The sequence below is a fragment of the Lathamus discolor genome, chromosome W, assembly GCF_037157495.1.
Source record: "Lathamus discolor isolate bLatDis1 chromosome W, bLatDis1.hap1, whole genome shotgun sequence".
Lineage (NCBI taxonomy): Eukaryota > Metazoa > Chordata > Aves > Psittaciformes > Psittacidae > Lathamus > Lathamus discolor.
The window spans coordinates 9347057-9370625 of NC_088908.1; positions in this window are offsets into that span (position 1 = coordinate 9347057).

Here is a 23569-nt window from a genome sequence, read left to right on the forward strand (position 1 = left end):
GTCACTCCTCACTTTATCTCCTAAAAGTGCATTTGAATCCAAAGTTTCTGGTGCGCTCTCTCGTTTCGAGAGGAGTTGTGACAGGGGAGGAGCAGCGCTTGGACTCTAATACCACAGACGAAGGGCCAGCAGGGAAACTCCTGCAGGGCATCTTCAGCACACAGTGAGCTTTGCAACTCTGCAAAACACATTGCTGTAACTCCTCCTTCTCCTGCCTGGAAGACCAATTGATTCCAACATCTCTGTGCCCACTCTCTGCTGAGCAGCATCAGAGAGAGTAGAGCAGGAATGTTTAGACTGGGCTAAAACAGCAGAAGAGCCTTGCAAAAAAGCTCCTCCTGATCATGTTTAGCACACAGTGAGCTTTAAACTGTGACACAAACATTGCTGTCACTCTTCACTCTTTCTCCTAAAAGACCATTTCAATCCAAGAACTCCGTTGCCAGCACTCTGCTGAGCAGCAGAGTGAGCAGGAATGTCTGCAATCTGTAAGGCAGTGGAAGAGACAGGCTGAAGGCTGCTCTTGTGCTTCTTCAACACACTGAGCTTTACAACTTTGACACACACACTGTTGTCACTCCTCATTGTAGCTCCTAAAAGTGCATTTGAATCCAGCGTTTCTGGTCTCCACTCTCGTTTCCAGTGCAGCAGAGGCAGGTGAGCACGAGCGCTTGGAATCCGCTCCCAGTTCCGAAGGGCAGGGAGGGAAAGTCCTTGCAGATCATCTTCAGAGCACAGTGAGCTTTGCAACTCTGAAACACACATTGCTGTCACTCCTCACTTTATCTCCTAAAAGTGCATTTCAAGCCAACGTTTCTGGTGCGCTCTCTCGCTTCGAGAGCAGTTGTGACAGGGGACGACGAGCGCTTGGATTCTAATTTCACAGCCGAAGGGCCAGCATGGAAACTACTGCTGGGCATCTTCAGCACCCAGTGAGCTTTGCAACTCTGAAACACAAATAGCTGTCACCTCTCACTTTCCTACCTCGAAGTCCAATTGAATCCTACATCTCCTGTGCTTGCTCTTTGTGAGCAGTAGCAGAATATAGCACTTACGTTTGGACTCTGAAGAAACAGCAGAAGAGACAGTCCAGAAAGTTCCCACTGATCATCTTCAGCGAACAGCGAGCTTTGCAACTCTGCAACACACATTGCTGTCACTTCTTTTCCTGCCTGAAAGACCAATTGATTCCAACATATCTGTGCCCACTCTCTGCTGAGCAGCAACAGAGAGTTGAGCAGGAATATTTAGCCTGGGCTAAAAGAGCAGAAGAGCCTTGCAAAAAAGCTCCTCCTGATCATGTTTAGCACACAGTGAGCTTTAAACTGTGACACAAACATTGCTGTCACTCCTCACTTTATCTCCTAAAAGTGCATTTGAATCCAAAGTTTCTGGTGCGCTCTCTCGTTTCGAGAGGAGTTGTGACAGGGGAGGAGCAGCGCTTGGACTCTAATACCACAGACGAAGGGCCAGCAGGGAAACTCCTGCAGGGCATCTTCAGCACACAGTGAGCTTTGCAACTCTGCAAAACACATTGCTGTAACTCCTCCTTCTCCTGCCTGGAAGACCAATTGATTCCAACATCTCTGTGCCCACTCTCTGCTGAGCAGCATCAGAGAGAGTAGAGCAGGAATGTTTAGACTGGGCTAAAACAGCAGAAGAGCCTTGCAAAAAAGCTCCTCCTGATCATGTTTAGCACACAGTGAGCTTTAAACTGTGACACAAACATTGCTGTCACTCTTCACTCTTTCTCCTAAAAGACCATTTCAATCCAAGAACTCCGTTGCCAGCACTCTGCTGAGCAGCAGAGTGAGCAGGAATGTCTGCAATCTGTAAGGCAGTGGAAGAGACAGGCTGAAGGCTGCTCTTGTGCTTCTTCAACACACTGAGCTTTACAACTTTGACACACACACTGTTGTCACTCCTCATTGTAGCTCCTAAAAGTGCATTTGAATCCAGCGTTTCTGGTCTCCACTCTCGTTTCCAGTGCAGCAGAGGCAGGTGAGCACGAGCGCTTGGAATCCGCTCCCAGTTCCGAAGGGCAGGGAGGGAAAGTCCTTGCAGATCATCTTCAGCGCACAGTGAGCTTTGCAACTCTGAAACACACATTGCTGTCACTCCTCACTTTATCTCCTAAAAGTGCATTTCAAGCCAACGTTTCTGGTGCGCTCTCTCGCTTCGAGAGCAGTTGTGACAGGGGAGGACGAGCGCTTGGATTCTAATTTCACAGCCGAAGGGCCAGCATGGAAACTACTGCTGGGCATCTTCAGCACCCAGTGAGCTTTGCAACTCTGAAACACAAATAGCTGTCACCTCTCACTTTCCTACCTCGAAGTCCAATTGAATCCTACATCTCCTGTGCTTGCTCTTTGTGAGCAGTAGCAGAATATAGCACTTACGTTTGGACTCTGAAGAAACAGCAGAAGAGACAGTCCAGAAAGTTCCCACTGATCATCTTCAGCGAACAGCGAGCTTTGCAACTCTGCAACACACGTTGCTGTCACTTCTTTTCCTGCCTGAAAGACCAATTGATTCCAACATCTCTGTGCCCACTCTCTGCTGTGCAGCAACAGAGAGTTGAGCAGGAATATTTAGCCTGGGCTAAAACAGCAGAAGAGCCTTGCAAAAAATCTCCTGCTTGATCATGTTTTGCACACAGTGAGCTTTAAACTGTGACACAAACATTGCTGTCACTCCTCACTTTATCTCCTAAAAGTGCATTTGAATCCAAAGTTTCTGGTACGCTCTCTCGTTTGGAGAGGAGTTGTGACAGGGGAGGAGCAGCGCTTGGACTCTAATCCCACAGACGAAGGGCCAGCAGGGAAACTCCTGCAGGGCATCTTCAGCACACAGTGAGCTTTGCAACTCTGCAAAACACATTGCTGTAACTCCTCCTTTTCCTGCCTGGAAGACCTATTGATTCCAACATCTCTGTGCCCACTCTCTGCTGAGCAGCAACAGAGAGAGTAGAGCAGGAATGTTTAGACTGGGCTAAAACAGCAGAAGAGCCTTGCAAAAAAGCTCCTCCTGATCATGTTTAGCACACAGTGAGCTTTAAACTGTGACACAAACATTGCTGTCACTCTTCACTCTTTCTCCTAAAAGACCATTTCAATCCAAGAACTCCGTTGCCAGCACTCTGCTGAGCAGCAGAGTGAGCAGGAATGTCTGCAATCTGTAAGGCAGTGGAAGAGACAGGCCTGAAGGCTGCTCTTGTGCTTCTTCAACACACTGAGCTTTACAACTGTGACACACACACTGTTGTCACTCCTCATTGTAGCTCCTAAAAGTGCATTTGAATCCAGCGTTTCTGGTCTCCACTCTCGTTTCACGAGCAGCAGAGGAAGGTGAGCACGAGCGCTTGGAATCCGCTCCCAGTTCCGAAGGGCAGGGAGGGAAAGTCCTTGCAGATCATCTTCAGCGCACAGTGAGCTTTGCAACTCTGAAACACACATTGCTGTCACTCCTCACTTTATCTCCTAAAAGTGTATTTCAAGCCAACGTTTCTGGTGCGCTCTCTCGCTTCGAGAGCAGTTGTGACAGGGGAGGACGAGCGCTTGGATTCTAATTTCACAGCCGAAGGGCCAGCATGGAAACTACTGCTGGGCATCTTCAGCACACATTGTGATTCGCAACTCTGAAACACATATTGCTGTCACCTCTCACTTTCCTACCTGAAAGTCCAATTGAATAATACATCTCCTGTGCTTGCTCTTTGTGAGCAGTAGCAGAATATAGCACTTACGTTTGGACTCTGCTGAAACAGCAGAAGAGACAGTCCAGAAAGTTCCCACTGATCATCTTCAGCACACAGTGAGCTTTGCAACTCTGCAACACACATTGCTGTCACTCCCCCCTTTCCTGCCTGAAAGACCAACTGAATCCACCATCTCTGTGCCCGCTCTCTGCTGAGCAACAACAGAGAGAGCAGAGCAGGAATGTTTGGACTGGGCTAAAACAGCAGAAGAGCCTTGCAAAAAATCTCCTGCTTGATCATGTTTTGCACTCAGTGAGCTTTAAACTGTGACACAAACATTGCTGTCACTCCTCACTTTATCTCCTAAAAGTGCATTTGAATCCAAAGTTTATGGTGCGCTCTCTCGTTTCGAGAGCAGATGTCACAGGGGAGGACGAGTGTTTGGACTCTAATTTCACAGACGAATTGCCAGCATGGAAACTCCTGCAGGGCATCTTCAGCACCCAGTGAGCTTTGCAACTCTGAAACACAAATAGCTGTCACCTCTCACTTTCCTACCTCGAAGTCCAATTGAATCCTACATCTCCTGTGCTTGCTCTTTGTGAGCAGTAGCAGAATATAGCACTTACGTTTGGACTCTGAAGAAACAGCAGAAGAGACAGTCCAGAAAGTTCCCACTGATCATCTTCAGCGAACAGCGAGCTTTGCAACTCTGCAACACACATTGCTGTCACTTCTTTTCCTGCCTGAAAGACCAATTGATTCCAACATATCTGTGCCCACTCTCTGCTGAGCAGCAACAGAGAGTTGAGCAGGAATATTTAGCCTGGGCTAAAACAGCAGAAGAGCCTTGCAAAAAATCTCCTGCTTGATCATGTTTTGCACACAGTGAGCTTTAAACTGTGACACAAACATTGCTGTCACTCCTCACTTTATCTCCTAAAAGTGCATTTGAATCCAAAGTTTCTGGTGCGCTCTCACGTTTCGAGAGGAGTTGTGACAGGGGAGGAGCAGCGCTTGGACTCTAATCCCACAGACGAAGGGCCAGCAGGGAAACTCCTGCAGGGCATCTTCAGCACACAGTGAGCTTTGCAACTCTGCAAAACACATTGCTGTAACTCCTCCTTTTCCTGCCTGGAAGACCTATTGATTCCAACATCTCTGTGCCCACTCTCTGCTGAGCAGCAACAGAGAGAGTAGAGCAGGAATGTTTAGACTGGGCTAAAACAGCAGAAGAGCCTTGCAAAAAAGCTCCTCCTGATCATGTTTAGCACACAGTGAGCTTTAAACTGTGACACAAACATTGCTGTCACTCTTCACTCTTTCTCCTAAAAGACCATTTCAATCCAAGAACTCCGTTGCCAGCACTCTGCTGAGCAGCAGAGTGAGCAGGAATGTCTGCAATCTGTAAGGCAGTGGAAGAGACAGGCTGAAGGCTGCTCTTGTGCTTCTTCAACACACTGAGCTTTACAACTTTGACTCACACACTGTTGTCACTCCTCATTGTAGCTCCTAAAAGTGCATTTGAATCCAGCGTTTCTGGTCTCCACTCTCGTTTCAAGAGCAGCAGAGGAAGGTGAGCACGAGCGCTTGGAATCCGCTCCCAGTTCCGAAGGGCAGGGAGGGAAAGTCCTTGCAGATCATCTTCAGCGCACAGTGAGCTTTGCAACTCTGAAACACACATTGCTGTCACTCCTCACTTCATCTCCTAATAATCCGTTTGAATCCATGGTCTCTCCCGCCCTCTCTCGTTTGAACAGCAGCAGTGACAGGTGAACACGATCTCTTGGCCTCTGCTCCCACAGCCGAAGAGCCCGGAATGAAAGCTCCGGCAGGGCATCTTCACCACGCAGTCAGCTTTGCAACTGTGACACATATATTGCTCTCGCTCCGCACTTTCCTACCTCAAAGTCCAATTGAATCCAAAATCTCTGTGCCCTTTCTCTGCTGGGCAGAAGCAGAGTAGAGCAGGAACCTTTAGCCAATGCTAAAAGAGCAGAAGAGACAGTCCAGAAAGTTCCCACTGATCATCTTCAGCGCACAGCGAGCTTTGCAACTCTGCAACACACATTGCTGTCACTCCTCCCTTTTTGCCTGAAAGACCAGCTGAATCCACCATCTCTGTGCCCGCTCTCTGCTGAGCAGCAACAGAGATAGTAGAGCAGGAATTTTTAGACCTGCCTAAAACAGCAGAAGAGCCTTGAAAAAAATCTCCTGCTTGATCATGTTTTGCACACAGTGAGCTTTAAACTGTGACACAAACATTGCTGTCACTCCTCACTTTATCTCCTAAAAGTGCATTTGAATCCAAAGTTTCTTGTGCGCTCTCTCGTTTCGAGAGGAGTTGTGACAGGGGAGGAGCAGCGCTTGGACTCTAATACCACAGACGAAGGGCCAGCAGGGAAACTCCTGCAGGGCATCTTCAGCACACAGTGAGCTTTGCAACTCTGCAAAACACATTGCTGTAACTCCTCCTTCTCCTGCCTGGAAGACCAATTGATTCCAACATCTCTGTGCCCACTCTCTGCTGAGCAGCATCAGAGAGAGTAGAGCAGGAATGTTTAGACTGGGCTAAAACAGCAGAAGAGCCTTGCAAAAAAGCTCCTCCTGATCATGTTTAGCACACAGTGAGCTTTAAACTGTGACACAAACATTGCTGTCACTCTTCACTCTTTCTCCTAAAAGACCATTTCAATCCGAGAACTCCGTTGCCAGCACTCTGCTGAGCAGCAGAGTGAGCAGGAATGTCTGCAATCTGTAAGGCAGTGGAAGAGACAGGCTGAAGGCTGCTCTTGTGCTTCTTCAACACACTGAGCTTTACAACTTTGACACACACACTGTTGTCACTCCTCATTGTAGCTCCTAAAAGTGCATTTGAATCCAGCGTTTCTGGTCTCCACTCTCGTTTCCAGTGCAGCAGAGGCAGGTGAGCACGAGCGCTTGGAATCCGCTCCCAGTTCCGAAGGGCAGGGAGGGAAAGTCCTTGCAGATCATCTTCAGCGCACAGTGAGCTTTGCAACTCTGAAACACACATTGCTGTCACTCCTCACTTTATCTCCTAAAAGTGCATTTCAAGCCAACGTTTCTGGTGCGCTCTCTCGCTTCGAGAGCAGTTGTGACAGGGGAGGACGAGCGCTTGGATTCTAATTTCACAGCCGAAGGGCCAGCATGGAAACTACTGCTGGGCATCTTCAGCACACATTGTGATTCGCAACTCTGAAACACATATTGCTGTCACCTCTCACTTTCCTACCTCAAAGTCCAATTGAATAATACATCTCCTGTGCTTGCTCTTTGTGAGCAGTAGCAGAATATAGCACTTACGTTTGGACTCTGCTGAAACAGCAGAAGAGACAGTCCAGAAAGTTCCCACTGATCATCTTCAGCACACAGTGAGCTTTGCAACTCTGCAACACACATTGCTGTCACTCCCCCCTTTCCTGCCTGAAAGACCAACTGAATCCACCATCTCTGTGCCCGCTCTCTGCTGAGCAACAACAGAGAGAGCAGAGCAGGAATGTTTGGACTGGGCTAAAACAGCAGAAGAGCCTTGCAAAAAATCTCCTGCTTGATCATGTTTTGCACTCAGTGAGCTTTAAACTGTGACACAAACATTGCTGTCACTCCTCACTTTATCTCCTAAAAGTGCATTTGAATCCAAAGTTTATGGTGCGCTCTCTCGTTTCGAGAGCAGATGTCACAGGGGAGGACGAGTGTTTGGACTCTAATTTCACAGACGAATTGCCAGCATGGAAACTCCTGCAGGGCATCTTCAGCACCCAGTGAGCTTTGCAACTCTGAAACACAAATAGCTGTCACCTCTCACTTTCCTACCTCAAAGTCCAATTGAATCCTACATCTCCTGTGCTTGCTCTTTGTGAGCAGTAGCAGAATATAGCACTTACGTTTGGACTCTGAAGAAACAGCAGAAGAGACAGTCCAGAAAGTTCCCACTGATCATCTTCAGCGAACAGCGAGCTTTGCAACTCTGCAACACACATTGCTGTCACTTCTTTTCCTGCCTGAAAGACCAATTGATTCCAACATCTCTGTGCCCACTCTCTGCTGAGCAGCAACAGAGAGTTGAGCAGGAATATTTAGCCTGGGCTAAAACAGCAGAAGAGCCTTGCAAAAAATCTCCTGCTTGATCATGTTTTGCACACAGTGAGCTTTAAACTGTGACACAAACATTGCTGTCACTCCTCACTTTATCTCCTAAAAGTGCATTTGAATCCAAAGTTTCTGGTACGCACTCTCGTTTGGAGAGGAGTTGTGACAGGGGAGGAGCAGCGCTTGGACTCTAATCCCACAGACGAAGGGCCAGCAGGGAAACTCCTGCAGGGCATCTTCAGCACACAGTGAGCTTTGCAACTCTGCAAAACACATTGCTGTAACTCCTCCTTTTCCTGCCTGGAAGACCTATTGATTCCAACATCTCTGTGCCCACTCTCTGCTGAGCAGCAACAGAGAGAGTAGAGCAGGAATGTTTAGACTGGGCTAAAACAGCAGAAGAGCCTTGCAAAAAAGCTCCTCCTGATCATGTTTAGCACACAGTGAGCTTTAAACTGTGACACAAACATTGCTGTCACTCTTCACTCTTTCTCCTAAAAGACCATTTCAATCCGAGAACTCCGTTGCCAGCACTCTGCTGAGCAGCAGAGTGAGCAGGAATGTCTGCAATCTGTAAGGCAGTGGAAGAGACAGGCTGAAGGCTGCTCTTGTGCTTCTTCAACACACTGAGCTTTACAACTTTGACACACACACTGTTGTCACTACTCATTGTAGCTCCTAAAAGTGCATTTGTGTAGAGAGCTTAACAACTGAATGGCTAAGTAACAAAGGGCATGATACTGTGCAGCTGGTGGAAATGTAGGCCCCCAGGGCACAGCAATCTCGTGGTTAATGTTTACCCTGATTTGCTTAAGAAACAGGATATGCATCTTGCTGAGATAAGAGCAAGGGTATCTTGCTGGAATAGCACAATGGTCTTGCTTGGGCAAGTTGGGACATGTCGAGACATGTTGAAACAAGAAGTGGTCACAGTTACCTGGAGACCCCTGCATCGACACAGGCTGACCAATGATTTTGCTGTATCTTATCAGACAATGTAACTAACCCTGCAAGCTATAAAAGTGGATGTGTCTTGCTAAATAAACGAGGCTTGCTGACCATGAGAGCATGAGGCTTGTCTCCCGCGACTCCAACAACATCTTGCTAAATAAACGAGACTTGCTGACCATGAGAGCATGAGGCTTGTCTCCCGCGACTCCAACAACTGGCGCCCGAACAGGGACACTTCCCTTTGCCTGAAGGAGTTGCGTTGGGTGCAGGTCTCGATTTAAAGACGGCTTCTGCAGAACGGGAGTGCTACATCGGTGGGCTGCTCGTCTCCTGCTTTGTCCCAGAGTGCTGCATCGGCAGGCTCTGCTGCTACGCGCTGCCGACGCCTGGAGGGTGCAACGGATCCGGTAAATATGGACAGGCAAGCGGCGTATGATCTTTTTACTGCCTTCCTCCGTCGTCGGGGGGTAAAAGGCTTAGATTTTGATAAGGACCTCCCTGCCCTTCTTTCCCATGCTCGGTCCCTCGGTATTTTTAGTGACCCCCACTCTATTCACCAATTATCGGAATGGCGCCGCTACGGCGATAAATTATGGGACCTTACGATAGACGATGATAAAATTGCTAAAAAATTATCCAAATTATGGCGCTTGATACATAACGAACTCTTGATGGTACAGGCAGAGAAACGTGCGGCCGAAAGTGCCCGTCTGGCACAAAATCAAAATCGTCACTATGATCCTTCTGCCCCTAATCCGCCGACCGTTTCGACAGTCGAGATACCCCCCCCCCCCCCTCCCCCCTCGGATACCCCCCCCCCCTCCTCCTCCCCCTCTTCCCTCTCCCTCGTCTGCCTCTATTATGGAAAACGGACCATCTGAGTCTCCTCCAAACTCCCTTCCTTTGTCTCCTAATGCCACGGAGCCGTTCCCCGGAGCCCTTTCGGACCTCGCGGAGGCTATGGCAAGTCAGAGACGGGAAGTTTGGGCTGCTCTGGCACGCCACGGAGTCGAAAACGGAGACAGGGTCCTTGCCGACGCGGCACAAGACCATGTTGCTACTTCTATGGCCTTTCCTGTTATTTTCCACCCTCGACCAGGCGGCGGTCATAGGGTAGATATCACTCAAATGGATTGGAAAATATTGGCACAACTCCGAGCTACAGTCTCTCAATTCGGGGTTACTAGTGAACCGGCCAAGCAGATGCTTGATTACTTATTTAATTCAATGATTCTCCTGCCTGTAGACATCAAGGGTATCGCTCGTTTAATTTATACCCCTCATCAGAAACTTACATTTGATGCAAGATGGGGGGAGGAAGCGGCTGCTTCAGTAGCATTACCTCGTGCCCAAGGAGACCCCCTTTTTGGAATTACAATGAATGAATTACTAGGAAACGGTGATTATACTCGAACAGATGCCCAGGCTGGTATAGGAGTAGAAAAATTAAGAGAGGTCATGCGGGTGGCAAAAAGGGCAATGGACAAAATTCGGGAGCCGGGGGGGCCCCCTATGTATATGAACATTAAACAAGGCCGAGAGGAACCCCTTGGGTCATTCATTGACAAATTGATGCAAGCCCTTTCTAAAGCTGGTGTTGCGGAGCACATGCAGGACGCACTCCTAAAGCAGTGTGTTATACAAAATGGTAATCAAGTCACACGCTCCCTTATCGCTACTGCTCCTGGCAACTGGGTAATTCAAGACCTCTTAGATAAAGCAAATACTCTCCCCTTAAGCAGTCAAATTTTTGTAGTGGAAGCCCTTAACAAAATTGGTGAAGGCCTTAACGCCCAGTCTAAAGTTCAAAGCCAAGTTTTGGCAGCCCTTGCACCTCTTCAGGCGGCAGTTGCGCAGACTCGCCCAGCAGCTCCAGCCACCCGAATGAAGTGTTTTCGATGCGGAAAATTAGGCCACATTCGTCGCGACTGTCAGGCCCCTGGTGTTTGGACCCAAGTGGATCCCTGCTCGCTGGACTCGAGCTGCTCAATCGAATGGACAGCCCAGAACTCCGTCGTCGTCATCGTCTGCAGCTGATCCTTCGTCCGTTGCTGGAACCACTTGAAAGACATTTTGGGATTCGCTTTTCCTATTCGACTCAAGAAGAGGCAGAACTCCATTTGTTTTGGGAACTTATGAGAACATTTGATCGGATTTTGTCTCCTACTCGTTATTGTTTAGCGTGTTTACAAGATTATCATAGGGCTTGGATCAAAATTAAGTGTGGAAATTGTCACCAAAAGGTTTGGGTGTCCCAAAGCCAATTACAGGCACATGGTGCTTGTGTAAACTGTACCTGGAATCCCCATCATAATTACAATCCTTATAGAGCACTGCTGGCGGAGGCAGGTATAACTCCTCCCATAAATCTACCCTTAACGTATCTATTAGTCGAGAATCGGGAAGATCTGGAACAACGATATTTGAAATATCGGGTTCAGGAGATTCTCTCCCAGATTCAAACCACACTAGCCACAGTGCCTCTAGAGATTAAGTGCGGTAAAGATGTGGGTATTCCGCTTTTGTGGCAAGTTAAACCTGAAGATTGGGATCGTGCTTGTCGCCGTTTCCGGCCTCAACACAGGAGCTTGGGACACTCTAAACAAAATAGAGGAACGAAAAAACATGTGGGTCACTTGGGCTGAAAAAGTTAACCAAAGTAGTTTATGCCTTGCTCTTGCTAAAGCTTCTGACCCCTTTAGAACCTGTTTGTTAGGCGTCCCAGCCAATTTTACCTTTCAGCTCAATATAAGAAAAAATGTCTCTGAAATCCAAGAATTTCACCTGCTTGGTTCTGCGCCTGCACAATATTGTTTTCATTTTGACTCTTGGAAGGACCCTTTTGGGCTTCCACATAACACAGTAAATGTTTCCTCAAATAGGCCTGGCTTGTTACCCTAATAGAAAAAATTGTTTTGGTGGTGGTTGTAATATTATTAGCAGTATTGCTTTTGCCGTGTATTATGCAGTGTTTACAAAAAATGATATCGAACGCTTTTAATCATAAAATGGCTATGCTTGCTGTTAAAGAAAACAGGGGAAGTGTAGAGAGCTTAACAACTGAATGGCTAAGTAACAAAGGGCATGATACCGTGCAGCTGGTGGAAATGTAGGCCCCCAGGGCACAGCAATCTCGTGGTTAATGTTTACCCTGATTTGCTTAAGAAACAGGATATGCATCTTGCTGAGATAAGAGCAAGGGTATCTTGCTGGAATAGCACAATGGTCTTGCTTGGGCAAGTTGGGACATGTCGAGACATGTTGAAACAAGAAGTGGTCACAGTTACCTGGAGACCCCTGCATCGACACAGGCTGACCAATGATTTTGCTGTATCTTATCAGACAATGTAACTAACCCTGCAAGCTATAAAAGTGGATGTGTCTTGCTAAATAAACGAGGCTTGCTGACCATGAGAGCATGAGGCTTGTCTCCCGCGACTCCAACAACATCTTGCTAAATAAACGAGACTTGCTGACCATGAGAGCATGAGGCTTGTCTCCCGCGACTCCAACAACTGGCGCCCGAACAGGGACACTTCCCTTTGCCTGAAGGAGTTGCGTTGGGTGCAGGTCTCGATTTAAAGACGGCTTCTGCAGAACGGGAGTGCTACATCGGTGGGCTGCTCGTCTCCTGCTTTGTCCCAGAGTGCTGCATCGGCAGGCTCTGCTGCTACGCGCTGCCGACGCCTGGAGGGTGCAACGGATCCGGTAAATATGGACAGGCAAGCGGCGTATGATCTTTTTACTGCCTTCCTCCGTCGTCGGGGGGTAAAAGGCTTAGATTTTGATAAGGACCTCCCTGCCCTTCTTTCCCATGCTCGGTCCCTCGGTATTTTTAGTGACCCCCACTCTATTCACCAATTATCGGAATGGCGCCGCTACGGCGATAAATTATGGGACCTTACGATAGACGATGATAAAATTGCTAAAAAATTATCCAAATTATGGCGCTTGATACATAACGAACTCTTGATGGTACAGGCAGAGAAACGTGCGGCCGAAAGTGCCCGTCTGGCACAAAATCAAAATCGTCACTATGATCCTTCTGCCCCTAATCCGCCGACCGTTTCGACAGTCGAGATACCCCCCCCCCCCCCTCCCCCCTCGGATACCCCCCCCCCTCCTCCTCCCCCTCTTCCCTCTCCCCCGTCTGCCTCTATTATGGAAAACGGACCATCTGAGTCTCCTCCAAACTCCCTTCCTTTGTCTCCTAATGCCACGGAGCCGTTCCCCGGAGCCCTTTCGGACCTCGCGGAGGCTATGGCAAGTCAGAGACAGGAAGTTTGGGCTGCTCTGGCACGCCACGGAGTCGAAAACGGAGACAGGGTCCTTGCCGACGCGGCACAAGACCATGTTGCTACTTCTATGGCCTTTCCTGTTATTTTCCACCCTCGACCAGGCGGCGGTCATAGGGTAGATATCACTCAAATGGATTGGAAAATATTGGCACAACTCCGAGCTACAGTCTCTCAATTCGGGGTTACTAGTGAACCGGCCAAGCAGATGCTTGATTACTTATTTAATTCAATGATTCTCCTGCCTGTAGACATCAAGGGTATCGCTCGTTTAATTTATACCCCTCATCAGAAACTTACATTTGATGCAAGATGGGGGGAGGAAGCGGCTGCTTCAGTAGCATTACCTCGTGCCCAAGGAGACCCCCTTTTTGGAATTACAATGAATGAATTACTAGGAAACGGTGATTATACTCGAACAGATGCCCAGGCTGGTATAGGAGTAGAAAAATTAAGAGAGGTCATGCGGGTGGCAAAAAGGGCAATGGACAAAATTCGGGAGCCGGGGGGGCCCCCTATGTATATGAACATTAAACAAGGCCGAGAGGAACCCCTTGGGTCATTCATTGACAAATTGATGCAAGCCCTTTCTAAAGCTGGTGTTGCGGAGCACATGCAGGACGCACTCCTAAAGCAGTGTGTTATACAAAATGGTAATCAAGTCACACGCTCCCTTATCGCTACTGCTCCTGGCAACTGGGTAATTCAAGACCTCTTAGATAAAGCAAATACTCTCCCCTTAAGCAGTCAAATTTTTGTAGTGGAAGCCCTTAACAAAATTGGTGAAGGCCTTAACGCCCAGTCTAAAGTTCAAAGCCAAGTTTTGGCAGCCCTTGCACCTCTTCAGGCGGCAGTTGCGCAGACTCGCCCAGCAGCTCCAGCCACCCGAATGAAGTGTTTTCGATGCGGAAAATTAGGCCACATTCGTCGCGACTGTCAGGCCCCTGGTGTTTGGACCCAAGTGGATCCCTGCTCGCTGGACTCGAGCTGCTCAATCGAATGGACAGCCCAGAACTCCGTCGTCGTCATCGTCTGCAGCTGATCCTTCGTCCGTTGCTGGAACCACTTGAAAGACATTTTGGGATTCGCTTTTCCTATTCGACTCAAGAAGAGGCAGAACTCCATTTGTTTTGGGAACTTATGAGAACATTTGATCGGATTTTGTCTCCTACTCGTTATTGTTTAGCGTGTTTACAAGATTATCATAGGGCTTGGATCAAAATTAAGTGTGGAAATTGTCACCAAAAGGTTTGGGTGTCCCAAAGCCAATTACAGGCACATGGTGCTTGTGTAAACTGTACCTGGAATCCCCATCATAATTACAATCCTTATAGAGCACTGCTGGCGGAGGCAGGTATAACTCCTCCCATAAATCTACCCTTAACGTATCTATTAGTCGAGAATCGGGAAGATCTGGAACAACGATATTTGAAATATCGGGTTCAGGAGATTCTCTCCCAGATTCAAACCACACTAGCCACAGTGCCTCTAGAGATTAAGTGCGGTAAAGATGTGGGTATTCCGCTTTTGTGGCAAGTTAAACCTGAAGATTGGGATCGTGCTTGTCGCCGTTTCCGGCCTCAACACAGGAGCTTGGGACACTCTAAACAAAATAGAGGAACGAAAAAACATGTGGGTCACTTGGGCTGAAAAAGTTAACCAAAGTAGTTTATGCCTTGCTCTTGCTAAAGCTTCTGACCCCTTTAGAACCTGTTTGTTAGGCGTCCCAGCCAATTTTACCTTTCAGCTCAATATAAGAAAAAATGTCTCTGAAATCCAAGAATTTCACCTGCTTGGTTCTGCGCCTGCACAATATTGTTTTCACTTTGACTCTTGGAAGGACCCTTTTGGGCTTCCACATAACACAGTAAATGTTTCCTCAAATAGGCCTGGCTTGTTACCCTAATAGAAAAAATTGTTTTGGTGGTGGTTGTAATATTATTAGCAGTATTGCTTTTGCCGTGTATTATGCAGTGTTTACAAAAAATGATATCGAACGCTTTTAATCATAAAATGGCTATGCTTGCTGTTAAAGAAAACAGGGGAAGTGTAGAGAGCTTAACAACTGAATGGCTAAGTAACAAAGGGCATGATACCATGCAGCTGGTGGAAATGTAGGCCCCCAGGGCACAGCAATCTCGTGGTTAATGTTTACCCTGATTTGCTTAAGAAACAGGATATGCATCTTGCTGAGATAAGAGCAAGGGTATCTTGCTGGAATAGCACAATGGTCTTGCTTGGGCAAGTTGGGACATGTCGAGACATGTTGAAACAAGAAGTGGTCACAGTTACCTGGAGACCCCTGCATCCACACAGGCTGACCAATGATTTTGCTGTATCTTATCAGACAATGTAACTAACCCTGCAAGCTATAAAAGTGGATGTGTCTTGCTAAATAAACGAGGCTTGCTGACCATGAGAGCATGAGGCTTGTCTCCCGCGACTCCAACAACATCTTGCTAAATAAACGAGACTTGCTGACCATGAGAGCATGAGGCTTGTCTCCCGCGACTCCAACAACTGGCGCCCGAACAGGGACACTTCCCTTTGCCTGAAGGAGTTGCGTTGGGTGCAGGTCTCGATTTAAAGACGGCTTCTGCAGAACGGGAGTGCTACATCGGTGGGCTGCTCGTCTCCTGCTTTGTCCCAGAGTGCTGCATCGGCAGGCTCTGCTGCTACGCGCTGCCGACGCCTGGAGGGTGCAACGGATCCGGTAAATATGGACAGGCAAGCGGCGTATGATCTTTTTACTGCCTTCCTCCGTCGTCGGGGGGTAAAAGGCTTAGATTTTGATAAGGACCTCCCTGCCCTTCTTTCCCATGCTCGGTCCCTCGGTATTTTTAGTGACCCCCACTCTATTCACCAATTATCGGAATGGCGCCGCTACGGCGATAAATTATGGGACCTTACGATAGACGATGATAAAATTGCTAAAAAATTATCCAAATTATGGCGCTTGATACATAACGAACTCTTGATGGTACAGGCAGAGAAACGTGCGGCCGAAAGTGCCCGTCTGGCACAAAATCAAAATCGTCACTATGATCCTTCTGCCCCTAATCCGCCGACCGTTTCGACAGTCGAGATACCCCCCCCCCCCCCTCCCCCCCTCGGATACCCCCCCCCCTCCTCCTCCCCCTCTTCCCTCTCCCCCGTCTGCCTCTATTATGGAAAACGGACCATCTGAGTCTCCTCCAAACTCCCTTCCTTTGTCTCCTAATGCCACGGAGCCGTTCCCCGGAGCCCTTTCGGACCTCGCGGAGGCTATGGCAAGTCAGAGACGGGAAGTTTGGGCTGCTCTGGCACGCCACGGAGTCGAAAACGGAGACAGGGTCCTTGCCGACGCGGCACAAGACCATGTTGCTACTTCTATGGCCTTTCCTGTTATTTTCCACCCTCGACCAGGCGGCGGTCATAGGGTAGATATCACTCAAATGGATTGGAAAATATTGGCACAACTCCGAGCTACAGTCTCTCAATTCGGGGTTACTAGTGAACCGGCCAAGCAGATGCTTGATTACTTATTTAATTCAATGATTCTCCTGCCTGTAGACATCAAGGGTATCGCTCGTTTAATTTATACCCCTCATCAGAAACTTACATTTGATGCAAGATGGGGGGAGGAAGCGGCTGCTTCAGTAGCATTACCTCGTGCCCAAGGAGACCCCCTTTTTGGAATTACAATGAATGAATTACTAGGAAACGGTGATTATACTCGAACAGATGCCCAGGCTGGTATAGGAGTAGAAAAATTAAGAGAGGTCATGCGGGTGGCAAAAAGGGCAATGGACAAAATTCGGGAGCCGGGGGGGCCCCCTATGTATATGAACATTAAACAAGGCCGAGAGGAACCCCTTGGGTCATTCATTGACAAATTGATGCAAGCCCTTTCTAAAGCTGGTGTTGCGGAGCACATGCAGGACGCACTCCTAAAGCAGTGTGTTATACAAAATGGTAATCAAGTCACACGCTCCCTTATCGCTACTGCTCCTGGCAACTGGGTAATTCAAGACCTCTTAGATAAAGCAAATACTCTCCCCTTAAGCAGTCAAATTTTTGTAGTGGAAGCCCTTAACAAAATTGGTGAAGGCCTTAACGCCCAGTCTAAAGTTCAAAGCCAAGTTTTGGCAGCCCTTGCACCTCTTCAGGCGGCAGTTGCGCAGACTCGCCCAGCAGCTCCAGCCACCCGAATGAAGTGTTTTCGATGCGGAAAATTAGGCCACATTCGTCGCGACTGTCAGGCCCCTGGTGTTTGGACCCAAGTGGATCCCTGCTCGCTGGACTCGAGCTGCTCAATCGAATGGACAGCCCAGAACTCCGTCGTCGTCATCGTCTGCAGCTGATCCTTCGTCCGTTGCTGGAACCACTTGAAAGACATTTTGGGATTCGCTTTTCCTATTCGACTCAAGAAGAGGCAGAACTCCATTTGTTTTGGGAACTTATGAGAACATTTGATCGGATTTTGTCTCCTACTCGTTATTGTTTAGCGTGTTTACAAGATTATCATAGGGCTTGGATCAAAATTAAGTGTGGAAATTGTCACCAAAAGGTTTGGGTGTCCCAAAGCCAATTACAGGCACATGGTGCTTGTGTAAACTGTACCTGGAATCCCCATCATAATTACAATCCTTATAGAGCACTGCTGGCGGAGGCAGGTATAACTCCTCCCATAAATCTACCCTTAACGTATCTATTAGTCGAGAATCGGGAAGATCTGGAACAACGATATTTGAAATATCGGGTTCAGGAGATTCTCTCCCAGATTCAAACCACACTAGCCACAGTGCCTCTAGAGATTAAGTGCGGTAAAGATGTGGGTATTCCGCTTTTGTGGCAAGCTAAACCTGAAGATTGGGATCGTGCTTGTCGCCGTTTCCGGCCTCAACACAGGAGCTTGGGACACTCTAAACAAAATAGAGGAACGAAAAAACATGTGGGTCACTTGGGCTGAAAAAGTTAACCAAAGTAGTTTATGCCTTGCTCTTGCTAAAGCTTCTGACCCCTTTAGAACCTGTTTGATAGGCGTCCCAGCCAATTTTACCTTTCAGCTCAATATAAGAAAAAATGTCTCTGAAATCCAAGAATTTCACCTGCTTGGTTCTGCGCCTGCACAATATTGTTTTCACTTTGACTCTTGGAAGGACCCTTTTGGGCTTCCACATAACACAGTAAATGTTTCCTCAAATAGGCCTGGCTTGTTACCCTAATAGAAAAAATTGTTTTGGTGGTGGTTGTAATATTATTAGCAGTATTGCTTTTGCCGTGTATTATGCAGTGTTTACAAAAAATGATATCGAACGCTTTTAATCATAAAATGGCTATGCTTGCTGTTAAAGAAAACAGGGGAAGTGTAGAGAGCTTAACAACTGAATGGCTAAGTAACAAAGGGCATGATACCATGCAGCTGGTGGAAATGTAGGCCCCCAGGGCACAGCAATCTCGTGGTTAATGTTTACCCTGATTTGCTTAAGAAACAGGATATGCATCTTGCTGAGATAAGAGCAAGGGTATCTTGCTGGAATAGCACAATGGTCTTGCTTGGGCAAGTTGGGACATGTCCAGACATGTTGAAACAAGAAGTGGTCACAGTTACCTGGAGACCCCTGCATCCACACAGGCTGACCAATGATTTTGCTGTATCTTATCAGACAATGTAACTAACCCTGCAAGCTATAAAAGTGGATGTGTCTAGCTAAATAAACGAGGCTTGCTGACCATGAGAGCATGAGGCTTGTCTCCCGCGACTCCAACACATTTGAATCCAGCGTTTCTGGTCTCCACTCTCGTTTCAAGAGCAGCAGAGGTAGGTGAGCACGAGCGCTTGGAATCCGCTCCCAGTTCCGAAGGGCAGGGAGGGAAAGTCCTTGCAGATCATCTTCAGCGCACAGTGAGCTTTGCAACTCTGAAACACACATTGCTGTCACTCCTCACTTCATCTCCTAATAATCCGTTTGAATCCATGGTCTCTCCCGCCCTCTCTCGTTTGAACAGCAGCAGTGACAGGTGAACACGATCTCTTGGCCTCTGCTCCCACAGCCGAAGAGCCCGGAGTGAAAGCTCCGGCAGGGCATCTTCAGCACGCAGTCAGCTTTGCAACTGTGACACATATATTGCTCTCGCTCCGCACTTTCCTACCTCAAAGTCCAATTGAATCCAAAATCTCTGTGCCCTTTCTCTGCTGGGCAGAAGCAGAGTAGAGCAGGAACCTTTAGCCAATGCTAAAAGAGCAGAAGAGACAGTCCAGAAAGTTCCCACTGATCATCTTCAGCGCACAGCGAGCTTTGCAACTCTGCAACACACATTGCTGTCACTCCTCCCTTTTTGCCTGAAAGACCAGCTGAATCCACCATCTCTGTGCCCGCTCTCTGCTGAGCAGCAACAGAGAGAGTAGAGCAGGAATTTTTAGACCTGCCTAAAACAGCAGAAGAGCCTTGAAAAAAATCTCCTGCTTGATCATGTTTTGCACACAGTGAGCTTTAAACTGTGACACAAACATTGCTGTCACTCCTCACTTTATCTCCTAAAAGTGCATTTGAATCCAAAGTTTCTGGTACGCACTCTCGTTTGGAGAGGAGTTGTGACAGGGGAGGAGCAGCGCTTGGACTCTAATCCCACAGACGAAGGGCCAGCAGGGAAACTCCTGCAGGGCATCTTCAGCGCACAGTGAGCTTTGCAACTCTGCAAAACACATTGCTGTAACTCCTCCTTTTCCTGCCTGGAAGACCTATTGATTCCAACATCTCTGTGCCCACTCTCTGCTGAGCAGCAACAGAGAGAGTAGAGCAGGAATGTTTAGACTGGGCTAAAACAGCAGAAGAGCCTTGCAAAAAAGCTCCTCCTGATCATGTTTAGCACACAGTGAGCTTTAAACTGTGACACAAACATTGCTGTCACTCTTCACTCTTTCTCCTAAAAGACCATTTCAATCCGAGAACTCCGTTGCCAGCACTCTGCTGAGCAGCAGAGTGAGCAGGAATGTCTGCAATCTGTAAGGCAGTGGAAGAGACAGGCCTGAAGGCTGCTCTTGTGCTTCTTCAACACACTGAGCTTTACAACTGTGACACACACACTGTTGTCACTCCTCATTGTAGCTCCTAAAAGTGCATTTGAAACCAGCGTTTCTGGTCTCCACTCTCGTTTCAAGAGCAGCAGAGGAAGGTGAGCACGAGCGCTTGGAATCCGCTCCCAGTTCCGAAGGGCAGGGAGGGAAAGTCCTTGCAGATCATCTTCAGCGCACAGTGAGCTTTGCAACTCTGAAACACACATTGCTGTCACTCTTCACTTTATCTCCTAAAAGTGCATTTCAAGCCAACGTTTCTGGTGCGCTCTCTCGCTTCGAGAGCAGTTGTGACAGGGGAGGACGAGCGCTTGGATTCTAATTTCACAGCCGAAGGGCCAGCATGGAAACTACTGCTGGGCATCTTCAGCACACATTGAGATTCACAACTCTGAAACACATATTGCTGTCACCTCTCACTTTCCTACCTGAAAGTCCAATTGAATAATACATCTCCTGTGCTTGCTCTTTGTGAGCAGTAGCAGAATATAGCACTTACGTTTGGACTCTGCTGAAACAGCAGAAGAGACAGTCCAGAAAGTTCCCACTGATCATCTTCAGCACACAGTGAGCTTTGCAACTCTGCAACACACATTGCTGTCTCTTCTTTTCCTGCCTGAAAGACCAATTGATTCCAACACCTCTGTGCCCGCTCTCTGCTGAGCAGCAACAGAGAGAGTAGAGCAGGAATGTTTAGCCTGGGCTAAAACAGCAGAAGAGCCTTGCAAAAAATCTCCTGCTTGATCATGTTTTGCACACAGTGAGCTTTAAACTGTGACACAAACATTGCTGTCACTCCTCACTTTATCTCCTAAAAGTGCATTTGAATCCAAAGTTTCTGGTGCGCTCTCACGTTTGGAGAGGAGTTGTGACAGGGGAGGAGCAGCGCTTGGACTCTAATCCCACAGACGAAGGGCCAGCAGGGAAACTCCTGCAGGGCATCTTCAGCACACAGTGAGCTTTGCAATTCTGCAACACACATTGCTGTAATTCCTTTTCCTGCCTGGAAGACCAATTGATTCCAACATCTCTGTGCCCACTCTCTGCTGAGCAGCAACAGAGAGAGTAGAGCAGGAATGTTTAGACTGGGCTAAAACAGCAGAAGAGCCTTGCAAAAAAGCTCCTCCTGATCATGTTTAGCACACAGTGAGCTTTAAACTGTGACACAAACATTGCTGTCACTCTTCACTCTTTCTCCTAAAAGACCATTTCAATCCAAGAACTCCGTTGCCAGCACTCTGCTGAGCAGCAGAGTGAGCAGGAATGTCTGCAATCTGTAAGGCAGTGGAAGAGACAGGCTGAAGGCTGCTCTTGTGCTTCTTCAACACACTGAGCTTTACAACTGTGACACACACACTGTTGTCACTCCTCATTGTAGCTCCTAAAAGTGCATTTGAAACCAGCGTTTCTGGTCTCCACTCTCGTTTCAAGAGCAGCAGAGGAAGGTGAGCACGAGCGCTTGGAATCCGCTCCCAGTTCCGAAGGGCAGGGAGGGAAAGTCCTTGCAGATCATCTTCAGCGCACAGTGAGCTTTGCAACTCTGAAACACACATTGCTGTCACTCTTCACTTTATCTCCTAAAAGTGCATTTCAAGCCAACGTTTCTGGTGCGCTCTCTCGCTTCGAGAGCAGTTGTGACAGGGGAGGACGAGCGCTTGGATTCTAATTTCACAGCCGAAGGGCCAGCATGGAAACTACTGCTGGGCATCTTCAGCACACATTGAGATTCACAACTCTGAAACACATATTGCTGTCACCTCTCACTTTCCTACCTGAAAGTCCAATTGAATAATACATCTCCTGTGCTTGCTCTTTGTGAGCAGTAGCAGAATATAGCACTTACGTTTGGACTCTGCTGAAACAGCAGAAGAGACAGTCCAGAAAGTTCCCACTGATCATCTTCAGCACACAGTGAGCTTTGCAACTCTGCAACACACATTGCTGTCTCTTCTTTTCCTGCCTGAAAGACCAATTGATTCCAACACCTCTGTGCCCGCTCTCTGCTCAGCAGCAACAGAGAGAGTAGAGCAGGAATGTTTAGCCTGGGCTAAAACAGCAGAAGAGCCTTGCAAAAAATCTCCTGCTTGATCATGTTTTGCACACAGTGAGCTTTAAACTGTGACACAAACATTGCTGTCACTCCTCACTTTATCTCCTAAAAGTGCATTTGAATCCAAAGTTTCTGGTGCGCTCTCACGTTTGGAGAGGAGTTGTGACAGGGGAGGAGCAGCGCTTGGACTCTAATCCCACAGACGAAGGGCCAGCAGGGAAACTCCTGCAGGGCATCTTCAGCACACAGTGAGCTTTGCAATTCTGCAACACACATTGCTGTAATTCCTTTTCCTGCCTGGAAGACCAATTGATTCCAACATCTCTGTGCCCACTCTCTGCTGAGCAGCAACAGAGAGAGTAGAGCAGGAATGTTTAGACTGGGCTAAAACAGCAGAAGAGCCTTGCAAAAAAGCTCCTCCTGATCATGTTTAGCACACAGTGAGCTTTAAACTGTGACACAAACATTGCTGTCACTCTTCACTCTTTCTCCTAAAAGACCATTTCAATCCAAGAACTCCGTTGCCAGCACTCTGCTGAGCAGCAGAGTGAGCAGGAATGTCTGCAATCTGTAAGGCAGTGGAAGAGACAGGCTGAAGGCTGCTCTTGTGCTTCTTCAACACACTGAGCTTTACAACTGTGACACACACACTGTTGTCACTCCTCATTGTAGCTCCTAAAAGTGCATTTGAATCCAGCGTTTCTGGTCTCCACTCTCGTTTCAAGAGCAGCAGAGGAAGGTGAGCACGAGCGCTTGGAATCCGCTCCCAGTTCCGAAGGGCAGGGAGGGAAAGTCCTTGCAGATCATCTTCAGCGCACAGTGAGCTTTGCAACTCTGAAACACACATTGCTGTCACTCCTCACTTTATCTCCTAAAAGTGCATTTCAAGCCAACGTTTCTGGTGCGCTCTCTCGCTTCGAGAGCAGTTGTGACAGGGGAGGACGAGCGCTTGGATTCTAATTTCACAGCCGAAGGGCCAGCATGGAAACTACTGCTGGGCATCTTCAGCACACATTGAGATTCACAACTCTGAAACACATATTGCTGTCACCTCTCACTTTCCTACCTGAAAGTCCAATTGAATAATACATCTCCTGTGCTTGCTCTTTGTGAGCAGTAGCAGAATATAGCACTTACGTTTGGACTCTGCTGAAACAGCAGAAGAGACAGTCCAGAAAGTTCCCACTGATCATCTTCAGCACACAGTGAGCTTTGCAACTCTGCAACACACATTGCTGTCTCTTCTTTTCCTGCCTGAAAGACCAATTGATTCCAACACCTCTGTGCCCGCTCTCTGCTGAGCAGCAACAGAGAGAGTAGAGCAGGAATGTTTAGCCTGGGCTAAAACAGCAGAAGAGCCTTGCAAAAAATCTCCTGCTTGATCATGTTTTGCACACAGTGAGCTTTAA